At 43.0% G+C, this 13,942-nt stretch overlaps 1 protein-coding gene across 1 annotated transcript in view; it reads left to right on the top strand.

Moving 5' to 3' along the window:
• Positions 1–13,942, top strand: part of ctif (CBP80/20-dependent translation initiation factor) — a 210,761-nt gene that overhangs the window by 76,337 nt on the left and 120,482 nt on the right. The window lies entirely within an intron of this gene.

Here is a 13,942-nt window from a genome sequence, read left to right as displayed (position 1 = left end):
AGAGAGTAGAAGAGGTGAGAGAAGAGAGAGAGTAGAAGAGGTAGAGAGAGAGTAGAAGAGGGTAGAGAGAGTAAGAAAGAGGTAGAGAGAGGTAAGAGAATTAGAGAAGAGAGAGAGTAGAAGGGTAGAGAGAAGTAGAAGAGGTGAAAGTAGAAGGAGTGAGAGAGAGTAGAAGAGGTAGAGAGAGAGAGTGAAGAGGTAGAGAGAGAGAGAGAGTAGAAGAGGTAGAGAGAGAGAGAGAGAGAGAGAGGTAGAAGAGGTAGAGAGAGAGAGAGAGAAGTAGAAGAGGTAGAGAGAGAGAGAGAGAGAGAGAGTAGAGGGTAGAGAGAGTAGAAGGGTAGAGAGAGAGTAGAAGAGGTAGAGAGAGAGGTAGAAGAGGTAGAGAGAGAGTAGAAGTGAGAGAGAGGTAGAGAGAGTAGTAGGGAAGGTAGAGAGAGAGTAGGGAAGAGGTAGAGAGAGTAGTAGGGGAAGAGGTAGAGAGAGTAGTAGGGGAAGAGGTAGAGAGAGTAGTAGGGGAAGAGGTAGAGAGTAGTAGGGGAAGAGGAAGAGAGAAGAGTAGTAGTAGTAGGGGAAGAGGTAGAGAGAGAGTAGTAGTAGTAGGGGAAGAGGTAGAGAGTAGTAGTAGTAGTAGGGGAAGAGGTAGAGAGTAGTAGTAGTAGGGGAAGAGGTAGAGAGAGTAGTAGTAGTAGGGAAGAGGTAGAGAGAGGGGAGTAGTAGTAGAGGAAGAGGTAGGAGGGAGTAGTAGTAGAAGAGGTAGAGAGAGAGGGAGTAGTAGTAGGGGTAGAGGTAGAGAGGTAGAGAGAGAGAGTAGTAGTAGGGGAAGAGGTAGAAAGAGAGAGTAGTAGTAGGGGAAGAGGTAGAGAGAGAGAGTAGTAGTAGGGGAAGAGGTAGAAAGAGAGAGAGAGTAGTAGTAGGGAAGAGGTAGAAAGAAAGAGAGAGTAGTAGTAGGGAAAGAGGTAGAAAGAGAGAGTAGTAGTAGGGGAAGAGGTAGAAAGAGAGAGTAGTAGTAGGGGAAGAGGTAGAGAGTAGTAGTAGTAGGGGAAGAGGTAGAGAGAGTAGTAGTAGGGAAGAGGTAGAAAGAGGGAGTAGTAGTAGGGAAGAGGTGGAAGAGAGTAGTAGTAGTAGTAGGGAAGAGGTGGAAAGAGAGTAGTAGTAGTAGTAGTAGGGGAAGAGGTGGAAAGAGAGTAGTAGTAGTAGGGGAAGAGGTAGAAAGAGAGAGAGTAGTAGTAGTAGTAGGGGAAAGAGGTAGAAAGAGACGTGGACAGGTATAGAAAGGTGACAGGAAGTGTCTGCTGGTTTCTGGTGTGGTGCTTCTAGTACACCTGTCCAGATGTCCTCCTCTCTCTCTGTCATCTCTCTACAGTTCACATATCACTGGCTGGCGGACTTACTTTGGTGGCGCTCTCTCTCCTTCTCTACCTCTATTCTCTCTCTCCTTCTCTACCTCTATTCTCTCTCTCCTTCTCTACCTCTTCTCTCTCTCCTTCTCTACCTCTATTCTCTCTCTCCTTCTCTACCTCTATTCTCTCTCTCCTTCTCTACCTCTATTCTCTCTCTCCTTCTCTACCTCTATTCTCTCGATCCTTTCCTCTATTCTTTCTCTCATCTGTGGCCCTTCTTCTTCCTTCACTTTCTCTGACCTTCTCACTCCCCCTCATCACCTCTTTCTCTCTTCTCTCCTCTTTTCTCTCGCTCTTCTCTCCCCTCCCCTCTTCTCTCCCCTCTCTCTCTTCTCTTCTTTCTTTCTCCTCTCTTCTCTCCCCTGTCTTCTCTTCTCTCATTTTGTCTCTTCTTTAATCTCTCCTCTCCCTCTTCTATTCTCTTCTCTCTTCTTTCATCCCTCTTCTCTCTTCTCTTTTCTCTCCTCTCTTTTCTCTCTCCCCCTTCTCTCTCTCTCTCGCCCTCCTCTCCCGCCTCTATCTCACCTCCTCTCTCCCTCCCCTCTTTCTCTCTCTCCCCCACCGCTATCCCCTCCTCTCTCTCTTTGTGATTAATGTGTACTCAACATACACTTGTGTGTGTGTGTGTGTGTGTGTGTGTGTGTGTGTGCTGCTGGCAGGGAGGACACTGCGGTCTTGTTTGTCAGAGTTTTCTGGCTAAAGGACAAATCTTTCCCCTGGCAGGAACACTTTGCTGCAGAACACACCGCATATAAACACACACACACACACAGCAGCATATTCGGAGTCCCAAATGGCACCCGATTGTCTATTTGTAGTGCACTATATAGGGAATAGTGTGATTTGGGATACAGTCCCTCTTCTCCACTGATGCCTGCCTGCTGATGCCTGCTGATGATGCCTGCTGATGCCTGCTGATGATGCCTGCTGATGATGCCTGCTGATGATGCCTGCTGATGATGCCTGCTGATGCCTGCCTGCTGATGCCTGCCTGCTGATGCCTGCCTGCTGATGCCTGCCTGCTGATGCCTGCCTGCTGATGCCTGCCTGCTGATGCCTGCTGATGATGCCTGCCTGCTGATGCCTGCTGATGATGCCTGCTGATGCCTGCTGATGATGCCTGCTGATGCCTGCCTGCTGCTGATGCCTGCCTGCTTGCTGATGCCTGCCTGCCTGCTGATGCCTGCCTGCTGATGCCTGCCTGCTGATGCCTGCCTGCTGATGCCTGCCTGCTGATGCCTGCCTGTGCTGTACAGAAACCAGCCTAAAACCCCAAACAGCAAGCAATGCAGATGTAGATGAAAAGGCTTCCCTAGGAAGAAACCTAGAGAGGAACCAGGCTCTGAGGGGTGGCCAGTCCTCTTCTGGCTGTGCCGGGTGGATATTACAAGAGAACATGGCCATTAAGGCCAGATCATTCTTCAAGATGTTCAAATGTTCATAGATGACCAGCAGAGCCAAATAATAACCACAGTGGTTGTAGTAGAGGGTGCAACAGGTCAGTACCTCACGAGTAAATGTCAGCTGGCTTTTCACAGCCGAGCATTCAGAGGTCGTGACAGCAGGGTAGAGAGAGAGAGTCCAACAGAAGGTTGCACGTATGATGGCGTACCTCCGCTTGTGATAATGAATATTCATCTCTCCTATCACATTTGGTTACAGAGACAGGATTGCTAATGTACACTGGACAAAAATATAAACGCAAGATTTTTTTACAGTTCATATAAGGAAATCAGTCAATTAAAAATAAATTCCAGGCCTTAATCTATGGATGCTATGACTGGCAATACAGATGTGCATCATCTGTTAGTGAAAGATACCTTTAAAAAAAAGAATAACAATAGGGGCGGGGCGTACACCAGCCAGTGTCTGTGTGACCACCAGGACAGGCTGTTGACTGTGGCCTGTGGAATGTTGTCCCACTCCTCTTCAATGGCTGTGGAATGTTGTCCCACTCCTCTTCAATGGCTGTGGAATGTTGTCCCACTCCTCTTCTATGGCTGTGGAATGTTGTCCCCACTCCTCTTCAATGGCTGTGGAATGTTGTCCCACTCCTCTTCAATGGTTGTGGAATGTTGTCCCACTCCTCTTCAATGGCTGTGGAATGTTGTTCCACTCCTCTTCAATGGCTGTGGAATGTTGCCCCACTCCCTTCAATGGCTGTGGAATGTTGTCCCCTCCTCTTCAATGGCTGTGGAATGTTGTCCCACTCCTCTTCAATGGCTGTGGAATGTTGTCCCACTACTCTTCAATGGCTGTGGAATGTTGTCCCACTCCTCTTCAATGGCTGTGGAATGTTGTCCCACTCCTCTTCAATTGCTGTGGAATGTTGTCCCACTCTTCTTCAATGGCTGTGGAATGTTGTCCCACTCCTCTTCAATGGCTGTGGAATGTTGTCCCATTCCTCTTCAATGGCTGTGGAATGTTGTCCCACTCCTCTTCAATGGCTGTGGAATGTTGTCCCACTCCTCTTCAATGGCTGTGGAATGTTGTCCCACTACTCTTCAATGGCTGTGGAATGTTGTCCCCACTCCTCTTCAATGGCTGTGGAATGTTGTCACACTCCTCTTCAATGGCTGTAGAATGGTGTCACACTCCTCTTCAATGGCTGTGGAATGTTGTCACACTCCTCTTCAATGGCTGTGGAATGTTGTCACACTCCTCTTCAATGGCTGTGGAATGTTGTCACACTCCTCTTCAATGGCTGTGGAATGTTGTCCCCTCCTCTTCAATGGCTGTGGAATGTTGTCCCACTCCTCTTCAATGGCTGTGGAATGTTGTCCCACTCCTCTTCAATGGCTGTGGAATGTTGTCCCACTCCTCTTCAATGGCTGTGGAATGTTGTCACACTCCTCTTCAATGGCTGTGGAATGTTGTCCCCTCCTCTTCAATGGCTGTGGAATGTTGTCCTCCTCTTCAATGGCTGTGGAATGTTGTCCTACTCCTCTTCAATGGCTGTGGAATGTTGTCCCACTCCTCTTCAATGGCTGTAGAATGTTGTCTCACAACTCTTCAATGGCTGTGGAATGTTGTCCCCTCCTTCAATGGCTGTGGAATGTTGTCCCACTCCTCTTCAATGGCTGTGGAATGTTGTCCCACTCCTCTTCAATGGCTGTAGAATGTTGTCTCACAACTCTTCAATGGCTGTGGAATGTTGTCCCCTCCTCTTCAATGGCTGTGGAATGTTGTCCCACTCTCTTCAATGGCTGTGGAATGTTGTCCCACTACTCTTCAATGGCTGTGGAATGTTGTCCCACTCCTCTTCAATGGCTGTGGAATGTTGTCCACTCCTCTTCAATGGCTGTAGAATGTTGTCCCACTACTCTTCAATGGCTGTGGAATGTTGTCCCACTCCTCTTCAATGGCTGTGGAATGTTGTCCCACTCCTCTTCAATGGCTGTGGAATGTTGTCCCACTCCTCTTCAATGGCTGTGGAATGTTGTCCCACTCCTCTTCAATGGCTGTGGAATGTTGTCCCCACTCCTCTTTAATGGCTGTGGAATGTTGTCCCACTACTCTTCAATGGCTGTGGAATGTTGTCCGACTCCTCTTCAAAGGCTGTGGAATGTTGTCCCTACTCTTCAATGGCTGTGGAATGTTGTCCTCCTCTTCAATGGCTGTCGGAAGTTCCTGGATATTGGCTTGAACTGGAACACGCTGTGCGCGTTGATACAGAGCATCCCAAACATGCTCAATGTCTGGTGACTGAACTTGGACATGTTTAGCTTCCAGGAATACAGATCCTTACGAGCATAGGGCCTTGCATTATCATGCTGAAACATGAGGTGGTGGTGGTGGATGAATGGCACGACAACGGGCCTCTGGATCAAGTCACGGTATCTCTATGCATTCAATTGCCATCATTGTCCTTAGCTTATACCTGCCTATACCATTACCCCCACCCCACGGGGCACTCTGTTCACAATGTTGACATCAGCAAACCGCTCACACACACGATGCCATCTACTGTCTGCCATCTGCCAGGGTACAGTTGAAACTGGGATTCATCGTGAAGAGCAGACTTCTCAGGCGTGTCAGTGGCCATCGAAGGTGAGCATTTGTCCACAGAAGTTGATTACAAGCCGAACTGTAGTCGATCCGACCCTGGTGAGGGCCAGCGAGCATACGGAGTAGTTTTACTGAGACAGTCTCTGTGCAAATCTCGAATTTCTTCAGTTGTCTGAGTGGCTGGTCTCAGACGATCCCATAAGAGAGAAGAAGCGGATGTGGAGATCCTGGGGCTGGTGTGGTTAGCGGTTGTGAGGCCGGTTGGCGTACTGCCAAATTCTCTAAAATGGCGTTGGAGGCAGCTTATAATAGAGAAATTAACATGAAATTCTCTTCTATAGCTCTGGTGGACTTCATTCCTGCAGTCAGTATACCAATTGCACACTCCCTCAAAACTTAAGACATCTGGCATTGTGTTGTATGACAAAACTGCACATTTTAGAGAGGCCTTTTATTGTCTCCAGCACAAGGTGCACCTGTGTAATGATCACACTGTTTAATCAGCTTCTTGATATGCCACACCTGTCAGGTGTATAGATTTTTTTGGCAAAGGAGAAATGCTCACTGACAGGGATATAAATACATTTGTTCACCAAATTTGAGAGATATAAGCTTTTTGTGCTTATGAAAAATGTCTGGGTTCTTTTATTTCAGCTGATGAAACACGGAACCAACACAATAAATGTAGCGTTTAGTTCCGTATATATTTCATGTTTCAACTCCAAGGGGGCGGGAATGTAGATGATTTATTTTCAGAAGAAAGAGAAAGGACTGCTTTTATTTAATTTGATAGGGTTTGTTGTAGTGCTCCTCTCGTACACACAGTAGAAGGCCCTGTTACACACACAGTACACATAAAGTACACAGTACACATAAAGTACACAGTACACATAAAGTACACAGTACACACATACGGTGCACAATACATACACAGTAAATTAATCAAATGACCGCAGACTATTACATTGACCCCCCATGTACCTAAACCAACTGTCCCCCGCACACTGACTCAGTACCCCTACATGTACCTCAACCAACCTGTCCCCCGCACACTGACTCAGTACCCCTACATGTACCTCAACCAACCTGTCCCCCCGCACACTGACTCAGTACCCCTACATGTACCTCAACCAATCTGTCCCCCGCACACTGACTCCAGTACCGCTGCTGCGTGACGCGCTCAACCAACCTGTACCCCCGTGCTGATTCAGTACTCCACTACATGTACCTCAACCAACCTGTCCCCAGCACACTGACTCCCAGTACCTGTATGTAGCCTCGTACTAACCTGTACCCCGCTACACTGACTCAGTACCCCCACAATATGCCAGCTCATTCACTAGCCTGCTGTCCCCAGCACACTGACTCAGGTACCCTGTAATGAGCAAGCCTCATTTTAACTGTCCCCCGCACATGACTCAATTACCATCTGTATGTAGCCTCATTACTAACCTGTACCCCGCACACTGACTCAGTACCCCTGTATGTAGCCTCATTACTAACCTGTATATAACAACATTACTAACCTGCATGTAGCCTCATTACGAGCCTGTATGTAGCCTCATTACTAACCTGTACCCCTGTATATAACCTCATTACTAACCGGTACCCCTGTATATAACCTCATTACTAACCTGTACCCCCTGTATATAACCTCATTACTAACCGGTACCCCCTGTATATAACCTCATTACTAACCTGTATCCCTGTATATAACCTCATTACTAACCTGTATCCCCTGTATATAACCTCATTACTAACCTGTACCCCCTGTATATAACCTCATTACTAACTGGTACCCCCTGTATATAGCCTCATTACTAAACGGTATCCTCTGTGTATAACCTCATTACTAACCTGTATATAACCTCATTACTAACCTGTACCCCCTGTGTATAACCTCATTACTAACCTGTATATAACCTCATTACTAACCTGTATATAGCCTCATTACTAACCGGTACCCCCTGTATATAACCTCATTACTAACCTGTATATAACCTCATTACTAACCTGTACCCCCTGTATATAACCTCATTACTAACCGGTACCCCCTGTATATAACCTCATTACTAACCTGTACCCCCTGTATATAACCTCATTGCTAACCGGTACCCCCTGTGTATATCCTCATTACTAACCGGTACCCCCTGTATATAACCTCATTACTAACCAGTACCCCCTGTATATAACTTCATTACTAACCTGTATATAGCCTCATTACTAACCTGTACCCCCTGTATATAGCCTCATTACTAACCTGTACCCCCGCACACTGACTCAGTACCCCCTGTATGTAGCCTCATTACTAACCTGTATGTAACCTCATTACTAACCTGCATGTAGCCTCATTACTAGCCTGTATGTAGCCTCATTACTAACCTGTACCCCCTGTGTATAACCTCATTACTAACCGGTACCCCCTGTGTATAACCTCATTACTAACCTGCATATAACCTCATTTACTATTACCAACGCTTTTATTATACTCTCCTCATTACTAACCTGTACCCTGTGTATAGCTTCTCGTTGCTTCAACTTCACGGTTGCTGCCTTTCAGCCCCTTCTTTCCAGTTGCCCTGTATCAACAACCTCATTGCAGCACCGCTGCCTGTATACCGCTCAGTACTAACGGTACACCCGCGTATATAACCTCATTGACTCTGTACGGTACCCCTGTATATAGCCTCGTGACTCTGCAACGGTACCCCCTGTATATAACCTCCACATTGACTCTAACCAGTAATACCCTGTATATAACCTCATTGACTCTGTACCGGTACCTGTATATAGCCTCCACATTGACTCTGTACCGGTACCCCTGTATATAGCCTTGTTATGTTATTGTATTATTTGTTTACTTTGGTTTATTTGGTAAATATTTTCTTAACTCTTCTTGAACTACCCTGTTAGTTGGGAGCTTGTAAGGAAGCATTTCACGGTAAGGTCTACTAGTTGTATTCAGTATTTCACGGTAAGGTCTACACTAGTTGTATTCAGTATTTCCCGGTAAGGTCTACGCTAGTTGTATTCAGTATTTCACGTTAAGGTCTACACTAGTTGTATTCAGTATTTCACGGTAAGGTCTACGCTAGTTGTATTCAGTATTTCACGGTAAGGTCTACACTAGTTGTATTCAGTATTCAGTATTTCCCGGTAAGGAACACAGTAAACACACAGTAAACACTAAGCACACACTAAACACACAGTAAACACTAAGCACACAGTGAAGACACAGTAAACACTAAACACACAGTGGAGACACAGTAAACACTAAACACACAGTAAACACTAAACACACAGTAAACACTAAACACAGTAAACACTAAGCACACACTAAACACACAGTAAACACTAAACACACAGTAAAGACACAGTAAACACTAAACACACAGTAAACACTAAGCACACACTAAACACACAGTATACACTAAACACACAGTATACACTAAACACACAGTAAACACTAAACACACAGTAAACGGTAAACACACAGTACACGCACAGTGCATAGTAAACACACAGTACACGCACAGTGCATAGTAAACACACAGTAAACACACGGACATGCATCTAGAATGATTTACAGATGTGATTTGTTCCTGATTTGTTGCTTGACAGTAAGACGGAACGTGTACACACCGTCATAACCATGGCTCTGCTGAAAGGCTTGTTTTGCTGGCTTATGTTCAGTGGAAGGAAGTTGCGGTGGATTGCAGAGGAAGGGAGGGGGAAGCTGCTATGGCTGCTTTCTGAAGGGAGACAGTGTTTCCCCTAGGATTTTTTTCAGCAGCGGTGGCAGTGTTAGCGGTGGCAGTGTTAGCGGTGGCAGTGTTAGCGGTGGCAGTGTTAGCGGTGGCAGTGTTAGCGGTGGCAGTGTTAGCGGTGGCAGTGTTAGCGGTGGCAGTGTTAGCGGTGGCAGTGTTAGCGGTGGCAGTGTTAGCGGTGGCAGTGTTAGCGGTGGCAGTGTTAGCGGTGGCAGTGTTAGCGGTGGCAGTGTTAGCGGTGGCAGTGTTAGCGGTGGCAGTGTTAGCGGTGGCAGTGTTATAGTGCGCCGCTGGTAAGTGCATGTAGGGAAAACACACACACGTGTTTTGAATTTAGCCGACATGTCAACTGGGTAGAGATTAGATCTGATTTACAGGAATGTTCATCTTCCTGTCAGGAAATTTGTTTCTGTTGTCCCATTGCAACGTTTCAGAGAAATTATATAACCCCTGTCTGCAATGTTTCAGAGATATTATATAACCCCAAACTGCAATGTTTCAGATATTATATAACCCCAAACTGCAATGTTTCAGATATTATATAACCACAAACTGCAATGTTTCAGATATTATATAACCACAAACTGCAATGTTTCAGATATTATATAACCACTAACTGCAATGTTTCAGATATTATATAACCCCAAACTGCAATGTTTCAGATGTTATATAACCCCTGTCTGCAATGTTTCAGAGATATTATATAACCCCTGTCTGCAATGTTTCAGAGATATTATATAACCCCAAACTGCAATGTTTCAGATATTATATAACCCCAAACTGCAATGTTTCAGATATTATATAACCACAAACTGCAATGTTTCAGATATTATATAACCACTAACTGCAATGTTTCAGATATTATATAACCCCAAACTGCAATGTTTCAGATATTATATAACCCCTGTCTGCAATGTTTCGAGATATTATATAACCACTAACTGCAATGTTTCAGATATTATATAACCCCAAACTGCAATGTTTCAGATATTATATAACCCCAAACTGCAATGTTTCAGATATTATATAACCCCAAACTGCAATGTTTCAGATATTATATAACCACAAACTGCAATGTTTCAGATATTATATAACCCCAAACTGCAATGTTTCAGATATTATATAACCCCAAACTGCAATGTTTCAGATATTATATAACCCCTGTCTGCAATGTTTCAGATATTATATAACCCCAAACTGCAAAGTTTCAGATATTATATAACCACTAACTGCAATCTTTCAGATATTATATAACCCCTAACTGCAATGTTTCAGAGATATTATATAACCCCTAACTGCAATGTTTCAGATATTATATAACCCCTAACTGCAAAGTTTCAGATATTATATAACCCCTAACTGCAAAGTTTCAGATATTATATAACCACTAACTGCAATCTTTCAGATATTATATAACCCCTAACTGCAATGTTTCAGAGATATTATATAACCCCTAACTGCAACGTTTCAGAGATATTATATAACCCCTAACTGCAACGTTTCAGAGATATTATATAACCCCTAACTGCAATGTTTCAGATATTATATCACCCCAAACTGCAATGTTTCAGATATTATATAACCACTAACTGCAATGTTTCAGATATTATATAACCACTAACTGCAATGTTTCAGATATTATATAACCACTAACTGCAATGTTTCAGATATTATATAACCACTAACTGCAATGTTTCAGATATTATATTACCCCCTATGCAATATTTCAGATATTATATAACCCTAACTGCAAGAAGTTTCAAAGATATTATATAACTAATACCCAAAGTTTCAGATATTATATAACCCCTAACTCTGGGGTTTCAGATGTTATGTAACTATTGGCTTTTGAGTTCAGGTGTTATATAAATCCCTACTACATTTACAGATATTATATAACCACTAACTGCAATGTTTCAGATATTATATAACCACTAACTGTAATGTTTGGATGTTATATGACTTCACTAACTGCAATGTTTCAGAATGACCATAACTGACCCCTAACTGCAATGTTTAGGAAAATAATATTATATAACCTAAAGGCAATGTTTCAGATATTATATAACTAACTACCATAATGTTTCCCGGGATATTATATAACACTAACTGCAATGTTTCCAGATATTATATAACCCTAACTGCAATGTTTCAGATGTTATATAACCCCAAACTGCAAAAGTTTCAGATATTATATAACCACTAACTGCAATGTTTCAGATGTTATATAACCCCTAGCTGCGTGTTTCAGGATATTATATAACCCCTAACTGATGTTTCAGGATGATATGTAACCCTAACTGCAAGTGAGATGTTATATAACCACTAACTTTGCTTGTTTCCAGATATTATATAACCCCTAACAATAGCGTTTCAGATATTATATAACCCCTAACTGCAATGTTTCGGATATTATATAACCCTAACTGCAATGTTTGGGAATGTTATATAACCCCTAACTGCAATGTTTCAGATATTATATAACCCCAAACTGCAATGTTTCAGAATGTTATATAACCCCTAACTACTAGCGTTTTCAGAGATATTATATAACCCCTAACGGCAATGTTTCAGAGATAATATATAACCCTAACTGCAATGTTTCAGAGATATTATATAGCCCCTACGGCAATGTTTCAGATGTTATTATATAACCCCTAACTGCAACGTTTCAGATGTTATATACAGTGCTTTTGCCAAGCATTTCTGCCCCCTTCCCCTTTTCCACAATTCTAAAGTTGATTACACAAATGTTTTCCTCATTGAAGTCTTCACAATACCCATAATGACAAAGTTTAAAACAGATTTTTAGACACTTTTGAAAATGTATTAAAAATAAAAAAACTGAAATAAGTATTCAGACCTATGCTATGAGACTCAAAATTGAGCTCATGTACATCCTATTTTCCATTTATGTCTATACACACCATCCTATATAACTACTGTCTATACACACCATCTATATAACTACTGATATACACATCATCCTATATAACTACTGTCTATACACATAAATCCTATATAACTACTGTCTATACACACCATCCTATATAACTATTGACTATACACCATCCTATATAACTACTGTCTATACACACCATCCTATATAACTACTGACTATACACACCATCCTATATAACTACTGTCTATACACATTTCATCCTATATAACTACTGTCTATACACACCATCCTATATAACTACTGTCTATACACACCATCCTATATAACTACTGTCTATACACCATCCTATATAGCTACTGTCTATACACACCATCCTATATAACTACTGTCTATACACACCATCCTATATAACTACTGACTATACACACCATCCTATATAACTGCCTGTCTATACACACACCATCCTATATAACTACTGTCTATACACCATCTATATAACACACTGTCTATGCACACCATCCTATATAACTACTGTCTATACACACCATCCTATATAGCTACTGTCCTATACACACCATCTATATAACTACTGTCTATACACACCATCCTATATAACTACTGGCTATACACACCATCCTATATAACTACACAGCTATACACCGTCCTATATAACTACTGGACTATACACACCATCTATATAACTGCTGTCTATACACGCCATCTATACCAATATGACTGTCTATACACACCCGTCCCTATATGACTGCTGTATACGCGCCATCCTGTATAACTACTTTCTGTTTATACACAATCCATATAACTACTGTCTATACACACCATCCTGTAAACTGCTGTCTATACACACCCCCTGTATAACTACGGTCTATACACACCACCTATATAATCTACTGTCTATACACACCATCCTATAGAGAATTCTACTGACTATACACACCATCCTATATAACTACGGTCTATACACACCATCCTCTATAACTACTGACTATACACACCATCCTATATAACTACTGTCTATACTGTCTATACACACCATCCTATATAACTACTGCCTATACACACCATCCTCTATAACTACTGTCTATACACACCATCCTATATAACTGCTGTCTATACACACCATCCTATATAACTACTGTCCATACTGTCTATACACACAATCCTATATAACACTGTCCATACTGTCTATACACACCATCCTATATAACTACTGTCTATACACACCATCCTCTATAACTGCTGTCCATACTGTCTATACATATGTTCTCTACTCTGACATTGCTCATTCTGATATTCCTTCATTTCTTTGTACTTTTTGTATTATGTGTGTATTGCTAGGTATTATTACTACATTGTTGGAGGCTAGAAACACAAGCGTTTCACTGCACTTGCCATTACATCTGCAAATCTGTGTACGCGACCAATAAACGTTGATTTGATTAGTTGGCAGGTGGTTAGGCATGTCAGTGTATTTGTGTGTGTGCTGCATGCAGGTGTGTGCATGAGTTGTTGATGAGTAGAACTCTCTGCCTGTCTCTCTGCCTGTCTGTCTCTCTGCCTGTCTGTCTTCTCTGCCTGTCTGTCTCTCTCTGCCTGTCTGTCTCTCTGCCTGTCTGTCTCTCTGCCTGTCTGTCTCTCTGCCTGTCTGTCTGTCTGCCTGTCTGTCTGCCTGTCTGCCTGTCTGTCTGCCTGTCTGCCTGTCTGTCTGTCTGTCTGTCTGTCTGTCTGTCTGTCTGTCTATCTGTCTGTCTGTCTCTCTGCCTGTCTGTCTCTCTGCCTGTCTGTCTCTCTGCCTGTCTGTCTCTTGCTCTGTCTGTCTCTTCTGTCTGTCTGTCTCTCTGCCTGTC

This window comes from Oncorhynchus keta, chromosome 12 (assembly GCF_023373465.1).
Source record: "Oncorhynchus keta strain PuntledgeMale-10-30-2019 chromosome 12, Oket_V2, whole genome shotgun sequence".
NCBI lineage: Eukaryota > Metazoa > Chordata > Actinopteri > Salmoniformes > Salmonidae > Oncorhynchus > Oncorhynchus keta.
The sequence above is the reverse complement of the archived record's forward strand: the minus strand, read 5'-3'. Positions and strand labels throughout refer to the sequence as shown.